This window comes from Penaeus monodon, chromosome 13, assembly GCF_015228065.2.
Source record: "Penaeus monodon isolate SGIC_2016 chromosome 13, NSTDA_Pmon_1, whole genome shotgun sequence".
NCBI classification, from domain to species: domain Eukaryota; kingdom Metazoa; phylum Arthropoda; class Malacostraca; order Decapoda; family Penaeidae; genus Penaeus; species Penaeus monodon.
The window spans coordinates 10,743,110-10,749,620 of NC_051398.1; positions in this window are offsets into that span (position 1 = coordinate 10,743,110).

The following is a 6,511-nucleotide window of genomic DNA, read 5'->3' on the forward strand; positions in this document are numbered from 1 at the left end:
AAATATTGTTAAAGAGGTGCGGAGAACAGAATGCAACCCTGTCGCACTCCATTTGTTTGACTTCGAACCATTCTGTTAACCCATAGTGGTTCTTACAGCAACTCGTTGGTGGCCATACATGGCTTTTATTAGTTGGATGATGTGTTTTGGAAACTTCATATCGTTCATGTTAATTCCCCAGAGGATTATCGTGATCAACAGTATCACAAGCTTTCCATATCGATGAAACACAGTATAGGTCTTTTTGGATGTTCTCTGTTTTTCTCTATGCTCAATTTAATTTAGAATCTGGTTTTCTGGTACTTTTCCAGGGCAAAACCTGCTTGTTCGTCGTCTGCAATTTCTCCTCTTACTTCAACTTCATTTCTTTCAGCAATAATTTTCAACAAAATTTTTTGCTGCTGTGACTTTATTAATGCAATTGTCCTATTATTGTTGCATTGTGGAGTGCTTAAACCTTTTTTAGGTATGGAGGTAAAAGATTGATTTTCACCCAGTCTTCTGGCCATTTTCTTTATTCCATATTTTTTTGTTACAGAGTTGTAAGGAGAAGTATTCAACACTTTCGCCCTCCTTCTATTAGTTTCTGCTGTTTTTCATCTTTTCATTCCCTTCCGGTGCTCATTGTTATTTCCTTTACTTCTTTAATGGCTGTTTAACTTCGTCAGTAGTGCGGTGGTTCATCTTTTCGTTTGTCCATTGAGTCCTAATTAAATGTTGTTGTTAGATTCTTTTATCTTTTGTATAGGCAGGCACAATATTGAATTCATCTATCTTTGACTTCTTTCCATCCATAAAACAAGTCCATCTCAGTTTGATAGTGTTCCCCTTGTAGGTTTAAAGTTTTCGTGTGAGTTCGACTCCTTGGGTAGAGTTTTTTATTGTCTATTGATAGAACATTTCAAATTCTCTGGCCATGTTCATGTTAAATATTGTTCCCCTTAATCTTGTCGCAATAATCTTTGATTTTTTGTATTTTTTGTTTTTTGTAAATTACTTTTTCAGCTGATTAATTGATACCCTTTGATTTTAGGCATCTTCTTTTTCAATTTTCACTTAGTGTTATTTCAGCTAATCCAGGGGGAATTTGTCTTTTTCTTTTGGGGGGGGGGGGAGGATAGTTTCTTTAAGCATGCTCAGCAGGAGTTCTTTTCCTTCTTCCCACAACTCATTTGGTGTTTTATCATCTCACATTGATTGAGTACTTCAAATTTTGTTTGACAACTGTAATTATGTAAATTGTTCTCAAGAGTTTTTAGTCGAGCTTAGGGTGGTGTTGGCGCTCCATCTTTTTTGAGTCTTATTTTAAAAGAAAGTCGATAGTAAGTTTGGTGGTCCTGTTTGCAGGTGTGGTTGGACGCCCATCTTTTGAGGTCTTATTTTAAGTCGATAGTTGAGTTGTTGGTCCTGTTGCAGTCGGCACCAGGTCTTGTCCTTGGCATTTTTTATGCACTTTTCCATTTTTGGTTCAGCACAATGTTCAATTCGGTTGCGTGTTCTTTTGTCCTGGTGAAAACCATTGTACAAGTGGCTTGGGTGGTTTGGCTATAACTAGATTATTTGTACGCAGATTCAATAATCTTTACCTCTTTCATTTATATCTCCAGGCCGAATTTCCACAGTGCATATTTCTTAGACTAATTTTTTCCTACTTTGGGCGTGAGGTCTTCCATGATCACTTTACATCTCTGTTTAGGATTGTGTCCTAAATATCTTGGAGCGAGTTAAAAATTTTCCATTTCTCATCACTTGCAATATGGTTGGTGCGTAGCATTGTAAGTAAAACTAATTTTATGAGGTTTGATTGTATTCTGCCTTTTAAAATGCGATCATTTATTGGCTTGTACCCAATTAGTCATTTGCAGTTTTTTTCGTGAGAATCAATAGCAACTCCGTGACTATAATTTCCTTCTTTTCCATAAAAAAACTGCAATTGTTTTTCTTTAGTTTTGAAACTGTCCATTCCCTATTATCCATTGGTCTCACTTATTCCCTAGTCATTTGAATGTTGTATCTATCCATTTTCGTTACAGACATATGTAATTTACCCATCTCGTTCTTTTCTTACGTTCCACGTTCCGATTTTTAATGTGTTTCTATTGGCATGTTTTCTTTTCTTCTTTGTCTTCCAGATGCATTGTTTGAACATTGTCAGCCTGGTGCCTCACCTGACTACGCGCCCCTTATAATCACGCTACGGTCGATGTGGTATAGAATTATCATTTCTGTATTTAATCAGTGGTGTAGAGTTTGTCAGGAAAAATAAAATTGAGTGGACTTCCCCAGGCTCCTTCTCAACTCGCAGTCTCCACTAACTAGGAGGAACTATCCTGCCGCGTTAAAACAGTTTTTTTTTTTTTTTTTTTTTTTTTTTTTTTAAAACACTGTAATATGCCAGACATACTATTTGGTGAAACAATAATCAGTAAACTGGAGGTGTTTTTCACCCAGAACATCCACTGCCCTTCTGCCGACAGCTCCCCGCAACCCTGGTAATAGGGAGCTAATAGTGGTGCTATCCTTGTTCAAGGGAACCCCCAGGGTGCAGTTTAATTGTCTTACCCCGGACAAATATACATATATAGTTATATCTATATTATATATATATATATAGATATATATATATATATATATAATATTATATCTATATTATAAGTGCGACGCCAGTGGGGCTGTGTCTTGTTGCAAAACGTGTTAACATGAAAAGGATGACCTGGGCATGTGTTAACATGAAAGGGACCTGGGCAAACATACGCAAATGGCTGGTTGAGCGGAGGAGGCGGAGGAACAAGCCAAGGGAACGCAGTTGGGTGCTGCTTCCTGTGAAGACTCGTGTGTCCCCTTGGTGTCTGATAAACTTTTGCGTTGCCCTGTTATAAGCTGATCGTGCAGTGTTTCCCCTGTTATTGTGCCATAGAAAAGTGTACGGGGAAATACTTGTGTAAATAAGGAAAGACTGTTATTTTGTGGTTATTTCGTTGCCCTGCCTCGCACTTGGCGTTTCCCCTCCTGGTATTCTGGTATTGCTGTGGGTGCTCGGTGCCTCTTGGAGCTGTTCAGTGTTCACGACCCTGTGGATAGCACGCCCGCTGCCTAGCCTTCCTTGTGATGGTGGCAGGGGACGAAGCGGTCGCGTAACAAATGGTGTCAGGAGTGGGATTTGTGATATTTGATCAGTGAGATCGCCGAGTTATCATGTCGTCCAAAGCTGGTGTCCAGCCATGAGGGAGAGGAGGCTATGACCTGAGGCAGGCACGATTGAGGTGAAGCCGAGCCAGATGGCCTGATCACTGCCATGCTGGCCGTATGAGGGAGTAAATGGCACAAAGGGCAAAGATCAGTCACAGAGGGCACATGAACAGGCGGCAAAACAAAAAACCATCTCATCGAGATGCAAGGCAGGAAGGCAGAGGAACAGTTTCTGCCGACTTTTGAGTGCTACCAGAAGCAATCTTGCATCTGTGAAGATGGAAACTCAGCAGTACACCGACAAGGCCTGCAACAGCGTGGAAGAGTGAACTGATGGAGGAGGTGTAGACTCTGAAGGTCGAGGTTCAGGGCCACTGAGGGAGGAGTGAAGGCGGAAAGTCGTGTCCCGAGGATATAACGTTTGCAAGCAAGAGAGGCGACGAGGTTTTCTGGCAACAGATGCCAGAATGTCAATTTTACTGGTGTCTGACCTGGGATCCGGGCAGAAAACCCCCGGGCCTCGAGCGTCGTGTCAGAGCCAGTGGTCGCTGCAGAAGGCTGGGGACCATCGGAACCACTCCCTTGGGTATAAGGTGGGCGGCAAACTCGGGCCCCCACCCCACCCCCCGGTCAACCAGCCCTCATTGCCTCCCTCACCCCCTTCCATCCCCCCCGGGCGTTTAGTTCACGGCACGCTTCTCCCCCCGCAGCCCCTCGCCTCAGACATTCTGTGAAGCATAAGCCAGCTGAAGTACCGGGAAGGTGGCCTGGGAGGCATATGTCGGCCTCAATTTGAATGCTGGCAATCTGCCAGGGCTGGAGCCAGATAGCAGGCCCTGCAGCTGTAACAAGCGCTAAGGGGCCCTGCGGTGGAATGTTTGGGGCTTTGCCGCATCCCAACTGCCTCTTTCCACCAGCGTGGCGGAGGCTTTGAAAACGCGTTTCAGGCACCACCACCAGGCTGAAGGTATATCGGACCGCTTGAAGATGGACCTCGTGAGCATTGCGAGACACTGTCCAGCTGATCGCAGATGTGGATGCGCTGGTAAGGAGGTCGTACTCTGCAGCTGCAGAGAGATGATCGTTGTCCTGGCCCGCGATTTCTTTGTATGACGCTTTGCAGGACAGCAGCTGCAAATCTACGTCAAGCAGGCACACCCTGAGGACCTGCAGGTGCTCTGGCGAGGGCCTTGGAGTTCGAGGCCTTCCTGAGGCAACCAGTGGCCTAGGGCCCAGCTGCTCAGCCACCGCCATGACTTCCGGGGCCAGAAGGCTGAAAGTGGAGAATGTAGCATGAGGAAGGTGAGCCCGAGCCCCTTTTCTACAGGCTTGTGTTGGGGCTGCGGAGAGGTAGGGTAAACAGACGTAGTCGGTGTCGGAGGAGCGGGAGAACCTTCCATCTCAACCGGACCGGATTCTGATACCTTTCCAGCAGTGCTTGCCAGGGACTTGGCAGTATGGGTCACCAACCAGTGCATGTCCTAAGGCTAAGGAAGTGGTACAGGCCGAAAAAACTCGGACGGCCTGGAGAAGGAGCCGAAACCCAGCCGTCCTCAGTTCCCGGCCCCGCTTGGGTAACTGCCGTCGAACCGGCACGATGCCGGGGAGGCTCGTAGATGGGAAGCCATGCCGCCTGACAGTGGACACTGGGGCTGAGAAGACCCTAGTGCAGCCTGATATGTTGGCCACTATGCGACTTCCAGACTCACCACAGAGACCTTTGTTGTGTCACGGGCGTTTGTGCAGCTCAATGGGCAGTGGAGGCTTCGTATTGGCGGGGCAGCCGGTGTCAGCGGCTGCCGGTGTATGTGGGCCCAACTGGACGAGCACGCTTGCTGGGCCTTGACTACTGACGCAAGTAAGGCATGTGTCCGACCTTGGACGGAAGCTGGTGAGGGTACACGGTGAAGATGTGCCCTTTCTTCCAGAGGTTTGGCTGTGCAGGGTATTATGGCTGAACGACTGCACCTTGCCCCAGGACAGATTCTAGAATCCGGTGTCCGACTGTCAAGAGTGATGTGTGGAGTAGAGGGTCTCATGGAGCCCATTCAAACCTGCATCTGGCTGATGGCCGTAGTGGTTGGCGGAGCCTTGTTTGGACCAGGGGGAAGGGTTTAGTTACAGTGTGGTAGCTTAAGCTTCTCCTAAGGCCCAGAAGGTGCCAGCTGGTTGCAAAGCTGGCACTTGTGAGGAAGTGGAGCATCCAGGAGAGTCGTCGGGGAGCAAGGAGTTGTTGGTGTGGGGCCGTTGCCTGACTTCCTCGAGACTATGCGGCACCGCTGTGGCGTACCATGGCCCAGGAAGCTACTCCTGGGGCCCATGGTGAAAAAGAAGATGACGTTAGCCCCAGTAGCGCGGAGGACGTGGCAGACGCTTGACCGAGAATGAGGACGAGCATTTTGGACGGTGAGGGCGGATGCAACATACTTCAAGTTGTGACCATGAGCCCAGGTTTTGGGGCAGGAGAATACCCCTCTGGGTGCACTGCCAATCTAGCCACCGCCCACACCTCCTTCAGAGCGACCCAGCGAGAGCGAAGAAAGCCCGCTGGATTGAAAGATTTTTGTGTTTCTGAAGAACTGATTTACAATTATCGGTTACTTTTTGTTTTGAAGAATTTTGTTTTTGTTCCTGAGGACTAAATTTTATGTAAATTTTCTGTAGTTTGTTTCGGTTTAAGGTAATGTCAGAGCAGACGGGTCTCTGCTTGATAGGGGGGGATAGTGCTAACGCCAGTGGATCCTTTGTCTCTGTGGCGAACATGTGTTAACATGAAAGGATGACCTGGGCATGTTTTACATTAGGGACCTGGGCAAACATGACGCAAATGGCTGTGAGCGGAGAGCGGAGGACAAGCCAGCCAGATGGATCCTGTAATCACTGCCATGCTGGCCGGCGTAACAAATATATATATATATATTATTTATATGTGTGTGTGTGTGGTGTGTGTTGTGTGTGTGTGTGTGTGACACACACCTCGTATATATACATATGAATATATATATATATATCTATAATAGATTATATATATATATATAATCATATAGTATATTTATTAATATATACACACATATGTATCTATAAATATACTAGATATATATGTATTAGATATATATATATATATATATATATATAGCTTTATGCCCTTTGTTAGGGCTCGGTGGTCTGCGGGATCAGTATGCTCGTTTGTCTGAGACTCATTTATTGATATAAATTCTCTCGTAGAATAACCATGATATGGTTGCTGCGGAGCGACAAACAACTTTCTTATACAAAGAAACATTATGAATAATCAATTTCATTGGCATGTTCACCTTTCACA